Genomic DNA, 8,675 nt, shown 5'->3' with positions numbered 1-8,675 from the left:
AAACTCACTACTCCCCTGCCTTGACCTCTCAAGTGTTAATACTAAATTACAGGCATGAACTATGACATCTGCCAAACCATCTTTTTGTTCAAGGAAATTCGAGAATAAATAACTGTCTTGGGGAGCCATTTTGGGTGTGTGTGCCTATTTCAAATGTTGCATGTGACTTTTTGACTTCATCATAAGATTGGCATTTCCTGCGTCTCTCACCATGGGGCTAACTATTCAAATGGACTCAATTTCCTTTCTGTTTGAAGTAGAGCCAACCCCTGGGATCCCAGGAAGATTTGTATCTTCCTTGAAGCAGCATTTGATAAGCGCTAGTTAATGAAAAACATTTCTGAATTAGTACAGAATATATGGTTTGTCATAGATCTAAAAATAGTAGAAGATGCGTTACCAGAATGTCTTCAAGAAATAAATGATTGAGTGTAATTAGAAAACAAACTGTACTGTACCCTCAATCACAATGAACCTTATAGGACAGGAATCTTCTGTAATTAGCTGGTTCTGGCTTCTCTTCAGGTGCTTCTGCATAAAGCTGGTTTCTGTGCCTAAGCCTTCATTCACCAGGGGCTCAATCAATCACAGGCAACCCCATATTCTTAGCCATTCTGTGCTTTATTAGTTCGTATCTTTGGTTTTGGACATAGAAGCTAGGAATCATGCTCGAAAAGTGTCTCTTGAAGCTTGAATAAGTTTATGTGTGTCAAGAGAATCAACCAAAATTGTGTGCAACAAAGAAGGTGAAGGGAGACGAAGGGGCAGTACACATTTTACCTACACACACACACATACACACACACACACACGGCACGTATGCACGTATAGGGGTCAGCAGTTAAGAGCACCTGCTATAATGACTTATAAAAGCAAAGCAAAGTGGGTAACTTCCAGTGGGTCCTGCCAAGGTATGCCACTGAGCAAACAGGCCTTGAGCAAGAGAGTTAGTGTAAGAGGTTTATTGGGGGAGGGGGGAGGGAGAGAATGAAAAAGCAAAAGGCCATGTTTGAGTGGGGACATGAGAGAGGCAGGCAGGCAGGCAGAGAGAACTGGGAAAAGGAGCAAGACACAAGAGAGGCAAGAAGATGGGAGAGGTAAGAAGGAACTGTGCCTTGCAGACACTTTAAAGGGGTGTACATGTCACATAGCTAAAGGTGGAAGGGTACCTGGTGTCAGGTAACGATGTAACTGTTTTAGTGGTTGTGGCAGCAGCTGCCCTCATGGGAAATAACATTGGCTGCTCTTGTAGAGGACCTGGGTTTTGTTTCCAGGATCCACGTGGTTGTACAAAACTGCTTGTAGCTTCAGTTCTAGAGGATCTAATGACCTCTTCTGGCCCCCGTGAACGCTGCACGGACATTGTCTTAGGGTTTCTATTGCTGTGATGAAACACCAAGACCAAAAGGCAAGTTAAGGGTTTATTTGGCTTAAACTTCAGCATTGCTGTTCATTTCTGAAGGAAGTCAGGACAGGAACTCAAACAGGGCAAGATCCTGGAGGCAGGAGCTGATGCATAACCTTAAGAGTGGGTCCTTGGTGGTTACTGGACTAATTAAAGTGTGAATAATCACAGGGACAGCAGAAGTGCTGGATCAAGAGCCCAGCTGACTCTTCTCACCTCAGCTGTCAATATAAACTGTTTGTAAGTGGTCATTGCTGTCATCTGAATGTTTCCCATAGATTCTTATCACAGCTTCTAAGGGAGAGGTTGTCGCAGAAAAAAAAATGCTTCAAATTTAGGAAAGCACACAATTGTGAAGCATGCGTAGAGGACTGAGGGGCTCCAAGTCAAGATGGAGCATGAGGACTGGATGTCGCAGCATGATCTAGGCTATCCTCCTGAATCTCCATCAGTGTGGAGTCCTCTCTCTCTCTCTCTCTCTCTCTCTCTCTCTCTCTCTCTCTCTCTCTGCATATATGTATGTATATATAATCCCTCTCTCCTTACACATACATACACACCTCTCTCTTATCTCTTTTCATTTATAATAGGCTCTGATAAATTTTCGTATTCAAACCTTAAGTGTCTGAAGTGTTAATTGTTTATATAACTGGTAGAATCTCCTGACAATTTTCATCTGAGTAGCAGCTACTAATATGCGTTTATATACCACTTTCCCTTTTCGTGCTTTTTAAAAGCCAAGGGATGTACACTGTGTGTGTGCCTAGTGCCTAAGGAGAGCAGAAAAAGATGTTGGAGCCTCTGGAACTGCAGTTACAGTTCCCTTGTCGGTGCTGAGCCTGGTTGCTGTTGCAGAGGGACCAGTGCTTTTAATGACAGAACAGCTTCTCCATATTTCACTTTTAAGCAATCTCAACAGTGGACACTCTGTAGTGCTGGATGAATTCGATGGAATCACCAAAAGACTGTGCCAGATTCATGGGTCAACACCCAGGACCGTAAGTAGTTTACTGTTGGCCTAGAGAGAGAGATGCATTCCTTTGTTTGCCCAGTTGTATTGACCACTGGAGCTTCTGCAAACCAGGTTCTGACAGTTGACACCTTGAAGAAGTCCTTGCAGCTTATAGGCCAGTGTATTTCAGAAGGACTATTGTGTGAGCAGTGGAAGCCTTCTATTATCAGCTGGAATCTATGTATTTTACTTTAAGAGAATAAACCAAAAAGTTCTTTTGGGTGTTTTCTGAATACACACACACACACACACACACACACACACACATATATATATATCACATTACAGGTATTTATTGACCTCCCCTTCTTCCTTCTCTCATATTTCCATTTGCTGGGCCATGGAAAAGCATGTCAGGTGTTCCTTAGCTAAGAACTACATGATTCATAGTCATGGATCAGTGCATGTAGTACTAGGTGGCTCCTTCTGTGTGTATGTTTGGAACTCAGGACACTGTGGTGACTGGTGAATTGGCACCACTTCTTGGAGATGTTGCTACTTAAGCTGTGCTTTGATAGAAAGAAGGAGGATAGATTATGTGCCTCTGTGGTGAGCTCATATGCAGGAGCCTGCCTGGCAATAAGCAGAGGACACAGGGAGCCAGGTAGAGGAGTGCACTCGCTGGAAGGTTCATTGCTTGTTGAGTATGGAGGGAAATGATTTCAAGTGATGGGTTCGTGTCTGACCGTGAAGGCTTGATCCCAAGTGGAGGAACCCAGGCTTGATAGGACAGGTGGAAAGGGGGACAATGAAGAGAGATGTGTTGGAAACTATGCAAAAGATGGAGTGGCAGATGGACCGGTGCTGAGGAACCGGGAAGAAAGCACTGTTAACGGGCAAGGTGCTGGGCGGGTAAACAACCATCCGTCATGCTCCTCGCCAACTGTGCCCTTTGATTTCACATTGATTTATTTATTATACCACCCCCCTTGTTACCTAAAACATAGCACTTCAATTTCACATGCCATCTGTGAGCTAGAAATGGTCATAATTAACTACCACAAATGTTCTAAGAAGGTGTTGTGCTAAAAACAGCTGATCACGCTTGCCAGCGTGCTCTTGATGTGAGAACCACGGCACTCATTGTGAGAGGGGTAGGGTTTTGTCACGTCTTCACTGAACCATGCTTCTCACACGGACCACAGGACTAGGAAGTTATGATTCTCTAATTAAATGTCCTTAGGTTGAATGTTTTGACTATTCCTCAGTTAGGGACAAAAACAGTAGTCCCATCAAAAGAAAGTTTCTGGAAGAGATCTACCTACAATTGTATTAGGCTGGAGTCTGTACTCTGAAATACACAGTGGGTATAAGAAAAATATCAAGGGTTGGGGAGATGACTCTGTGATTAAGAGCACTAGATGGTCTTGCAGAGAACTTAGGTTCGATTCCTACCACCCATATCTATAACTGCAGTTCCAGGAGCTCTGATGTGCCTTCTGGATCAAATCAAGTAAAAATGTAAACAGAATAGATTGGTTAAGGCATGTCTTCTCTTCATGGTCTGACTTGGACCAGAAGTGCAAACCTTTTGATTGTGCTCGTGTGTGACCTATGCTCCTACGAGCCAGTAAACTTACTCATTTTGCTCAGCTAGACTTGATAGAATCTTCCCATCTTAGTCAATGTCCTATTACAGTGACCATGCAACACTTATAAAGGAACACATCTAATTGGGATTGGTTTACAGTTCAGAGGTCTAGTCCATTGTCATCAGGGCAGGGAACATGATGATCTGCAGGCAGACACGGTGCTGAAGAATAATTGAGAGTTCTACATCTGAATCCACAGGCAACAGGCAGAAAGAGAGGAGAGGGAGAGAGAGAGAGAGAGAGAGAGAGGGAGGGAGGAGACTGGGCCTTTGGTGTTTGGAACCCTAAAGCCCACTCCTAGTAACACATTTCCTTCAAGGTCACACCTACTCCAACAAGGCCACACCTCCTAATCCCTGTCAACTAGCTCCACTCCCTGATTACCAAGCATTCAAATATTTGAGCCACCTTTCCACGCTGCGCTGAGACAGGTCCACAAATGCTCTCGATTCCATTGTAGCTGAAATGGAAACTTACACAATATCTGGAGCCCTTGATGTCCTGCAGATGAGTCAAGGACCAGCCTTGACAAAAGCACCTCTTACCAGGGTAGAGGTGTGGGGATTTAGAAATATAGTAAAGAATATGAGGACACAAATGAAAATAATAAAACAGAGAAATATACAGGATAGTATCAGGAGGGAATTCCAGGGAATACTGAAATTCACCTGCATTTAATTTCTAACTGCTTTAAAATACCCCTAGTCCTAAAAGGTAGGAGTAGACAAAAAAAGAAAAAGAAAAAAGAAAAAAACTACATTAACATGATACAAGGAAATGAACACACCAATTGAAGGTTGTGGGCTACATTCTTAGTTAAACATTCTGTTGCTAGAACAAAACAAATCACACTCACACCCTAGACCAAAACATTCTGGAGACAAACCACTCCCTGGGTGGAATCCAAAGTTATCTTCATAAAGGAACTGGACCCTTAGTTGGATCCTTAGACTCTTGTTTGAAGTAGGGTCACGCCTACTTCTCTATTCCTGAAGTACAAGGTCTGGCTATTAGCCACACCTGTTGACAATAACCTTGTTAGTGCAGAACTCTACCTCTAGGTGGGACCTCTGTTTGAGGTAAAAGCACACACAATAACCTTGAAGGAACTAGTGGTAAGTTCCAACTCTTTGACTTTGGTCAATGTGGAAATAGGCTCATCTTTTTGGGCCTCCATACAGATGAAAGAGAAGGATGTCCTCAAATTTCTTGCCAGAGGAACCTACTTAGATGGCACCAACCTTGACTTTCGGATGGAGCAGAACATCTACAAAAGGAAAACTGATGGTATCCACATCATAAGTCTGAAGAGATCCTGGGAGAGAGAAGCTGTTGCTTGCAGCTTGTGCGATTGTTGCCATTGAGAATCCTGCTGTGTCATCTCCTCCAGGGTGTCCTGGCCAGTGAGCCACATGAAGTTTTCTGCTGCCACTGGAGCTACTCCAATTGCTGGCCACTTCCCTCCTGGGGCCTTCACTAACCAGATCCAAACAGCCTTTGGGGAACCATGGCTTCTAGTGGTGACCAATCTCAGAGCTGACCAACAACCCATCACATAAGGTGTTTTATGTCAACCTGCCCACTATTTTTATGTGTAACACAGACTCTTCTCTATCCTATGTAGACATTGCTATCCCAACAACTAGGGAGCTCACTATGCTGACCCTGGAAATACTCTGCATAACGGCACTATCTCCCAATGAGCATCCTCGGGAAGTTATAACTGATCTTAACTTCTACAGAGACTCATAGGAGACTGAGAAGGAGGAGCAGGCTACTGCTGAAAAGGCTGTGACCAAGGAGGAATTCCAGGGTGAATGGATGGAGGCAGCTCCTGAGTTCACTGATGCTCAGTCAGAGGTGGCAGACTAGCCTGAGAATATGCTGGTGCCCTCTGTACCCAATCACTAGTTCCCTACTGAAGACTGGAGTGCCCAGCCAGTCACTCAGGACTGGTTAGCAATTCCCACAGCACAGACCACCCAGTGGGCTGGAGCTACCACTGATTGGTCCTGAGCTCCTCTGCAGGCACCTGAGCAAAGAGAAAAAAGATGGAAGGAGAGTAAAGTTCTTTTTTATTTATTGAATTTCATTGAGCTCTACATTTTTTTCTGTTCCCCTCACTGCCTCTCCCCTCCCCCTTCCAGACCTTCCCCAAGGTCCCCATGCTCCCAATTTACTTAGGAGATCTTGTCTTTGTCTACTTCCCACATACATTAGATCTATGTAAGTCTCTCTTTGTGTCCTCATTATTGTCTAAGTCCTCTGGGATTGTGGTTTGTAGGCTGGTTTTCTTTGCTTTATGTTTAAAAACCACCTATAAGTAAGTACATGTGATAATTGTCTTTCTGTGTCTGGGTTACCTCACTCAAAATAGTGTTTTCAAGCTCCATCCATTTTCCTGCAAAATTCAAGATGTTGTTATTTTTTTCTGCTGTGTAGTACTTCATTGTGTAAATGTACCGCATATTTCTTATCCATTCTTCGATCGAGGCTTTAATCTGTCCCTTGAGGTCTTTACATCTCTTTAATAGAGTCAGGCAACAGTTCCCATCCTGATTCCCCTCACCCTAGCCTTGGGGCTACTCATCTGTGCACTGTGAATCCCAGGAAGCTCTTAACTTCCAAGATAATTCATACACAGATTGGGAGTTGGCCTGTCGTGACGGAGCTCTTGTCAGAGCTGATCATGTTGTCATCTTCAGTCAAATGATTCACATCGTTACATAAATGTTGACTTGAATTGCTATTTAAGACATCTTCAGGAATCCTGAGCACAATGATTCACCCCTGAAATGAAAAGCAACAGAGGTACATGCAGATTCAAAGTTGATATTGATAGAATAAAACCTTTTGTTTGTTAGATGCAGGCAGACATTTTCAGGCAGGGGTGGCTTCGTGTTCTTTCCTTAAATGGCCATGAAATAATTGGTAAACTAAATACTACAGGGTTGTAGTTCTCCTCTGTAGCTACTGGGAACAAAAGCAATTTTCTAGATCATCAGGAGACTCATTCTTGAAGTGTCAGATATATCTTGAAAGCGTCCAGAACTCACATGATTCATGGTTCCCTTAATCATTCTGGTACTCCTAACATTTCAGTATCTCACCATGAATTTCGCTGTTGGGCATAGCTTTCCTTGAGAGAAAAGGGTGAACATTTTTAACATTTTGGAAGAGCTATCTTATTCATCTTTTAAAATTAAACTTTCAATTAACCAGGGAGGCAACCTTCTGGTGATATCTTTAAAATACCCTGACAAGGCTTGTCAAATTTGTACTAGCCACCGGAATTCGTTTACTAACACACAGCAAATTGCTTTTACTAGAGGCTGCTCTCTGGCTGGAGGGAGGGGCAGGTAGGTGTGCACAGGCCTTAAGATATGGGAATAAAAGATCATGTGGTTGAAGAGGGTTGATGAGGACTTTCTGTAGCCAAGAGACCTCAAAATTTGGTGGCCCAAGAAAGAGAGGTTTGTTTATCCTTCACACATGTGAACAAGATGACTGTCTAGAATTTTGAGGTTGTATTAGTTATGGGTCCCTAGGGGAACCAGAACCATGAATATTGGATCGTCGGGGATACATTAGATTGTCTCATATGACCAGAGGCTGAACTGTCAGGAAAGAAAAAACTGCTGAACCCAAGAAGTCAAGCTACCACAGAATAAGAGGGACCAGTGACTGAGAGATTTTAAGATGTTTCCAACTTTTGTATAAACAAAATTTCAATAAACATCTTTAAACCAAATATTGTGCATGCATTGCATAATTATTTGATAGGAGTAAGGAAGAGAAATTTGGAATTCCCAAATATAGTGGGTGTAGTTGGAATTTTCTTTGGGCCACTAACTGACTTTCAAATAAAGACATGGAGACTTATTATTAATTATGAATGCTTGGCCTTAGCTTAGGCTTGTCCCACTAGCTCTTATAACTTAATTTAACCTGTTTTTATTCATCTGTGTTTTGCCTCAGGGCTTCCTTCCTTCCTTCCTTCCTTCCTTCCTTCCTTCCTTCCTTCCTTCCTTCCTTCCTTCCTTCCTTCCTTCCTTCCTTCCTTCTTCCCTCCCTCCCTCCCTCCCTTTCTCTCTCTCTCCCTCTCCTTCCTTCCTTCCTTCCTTCCTTCCTTCCTTCCTTCCTTCCTTCCTTCCTTCCTTCCTTCCTTCCTTCTTCCCTCCCTCCCTTCCTCCCTCCCTTCCTCCCTCCCTTCATCTCTCTCTTTCTCTCTCCCTTTCTTTCTTTCTTTCTTTCTTTCTTTCTTTCTTTCTTTCTTTCTTTCTTTCTTTCTTTCTTTCTCTGACCTAAATTCCTCCTCCTATTTACTCTCCCTGCCTGGAAGTCCTTCCTATACCTCTTCTTTTGCTAATGGCTGTTTAGCTTTATATTGGACCAATCAGGTAAAACAGCAACACACCTTTACATGATTAAACAAATGCAAAGCATCTTTACATACTTAAACCAATATTCTGAAACACAAACAAATGCTACACATCTTAACATAGTTAAACAAATATTTCACAATAGTAGAGGCCTAGTTAGACTTAAAAAGTAATTACCAGGAAGTATGAGCAATACATTTATGTTGTTGAAAATCCTTTCCCTTTTAAAGTCCAGCACAACCCGAGTTTCACTGATCTTCTTGTGTTAGTCATAAGTTGATAAC

General features: G+C 42.8%; 1 pseudogene; it reads left to right on the top strand.

The window, feature by feature from the left end:
• The first annotated feature begins 4,474 nt into the window (after positions 1 to 4,474).
• On the top strand, positions 4,475 to 6,025 carry LOC130865759 (40S ribosomal protein SA-like; annotated as a pseudogene).
• Positions 6,026 to 8,675: the final 2,650 nt, after the last annotated feature.

The sequence above is a fragment of the Chionomys nivalis genome, chromosome 24 (genome assembly GCF_950005125.1).
Source record: "Chionomys nivalis chromosome 24, mChiNiv1.1, whole genome shotgun sequence".
NCBI classification, from domain to species: Eukaryota; Metazoa; Chordata; class Mammalia; order Rodentia; family Cricetidae; genus Chionomys; species Chionomys nivalis.
The sequence above is the reverse complement of the archived record's forward strand: the minus strand, read 5'-3'. Positions and strand labels throughout refer to the sequence as shown.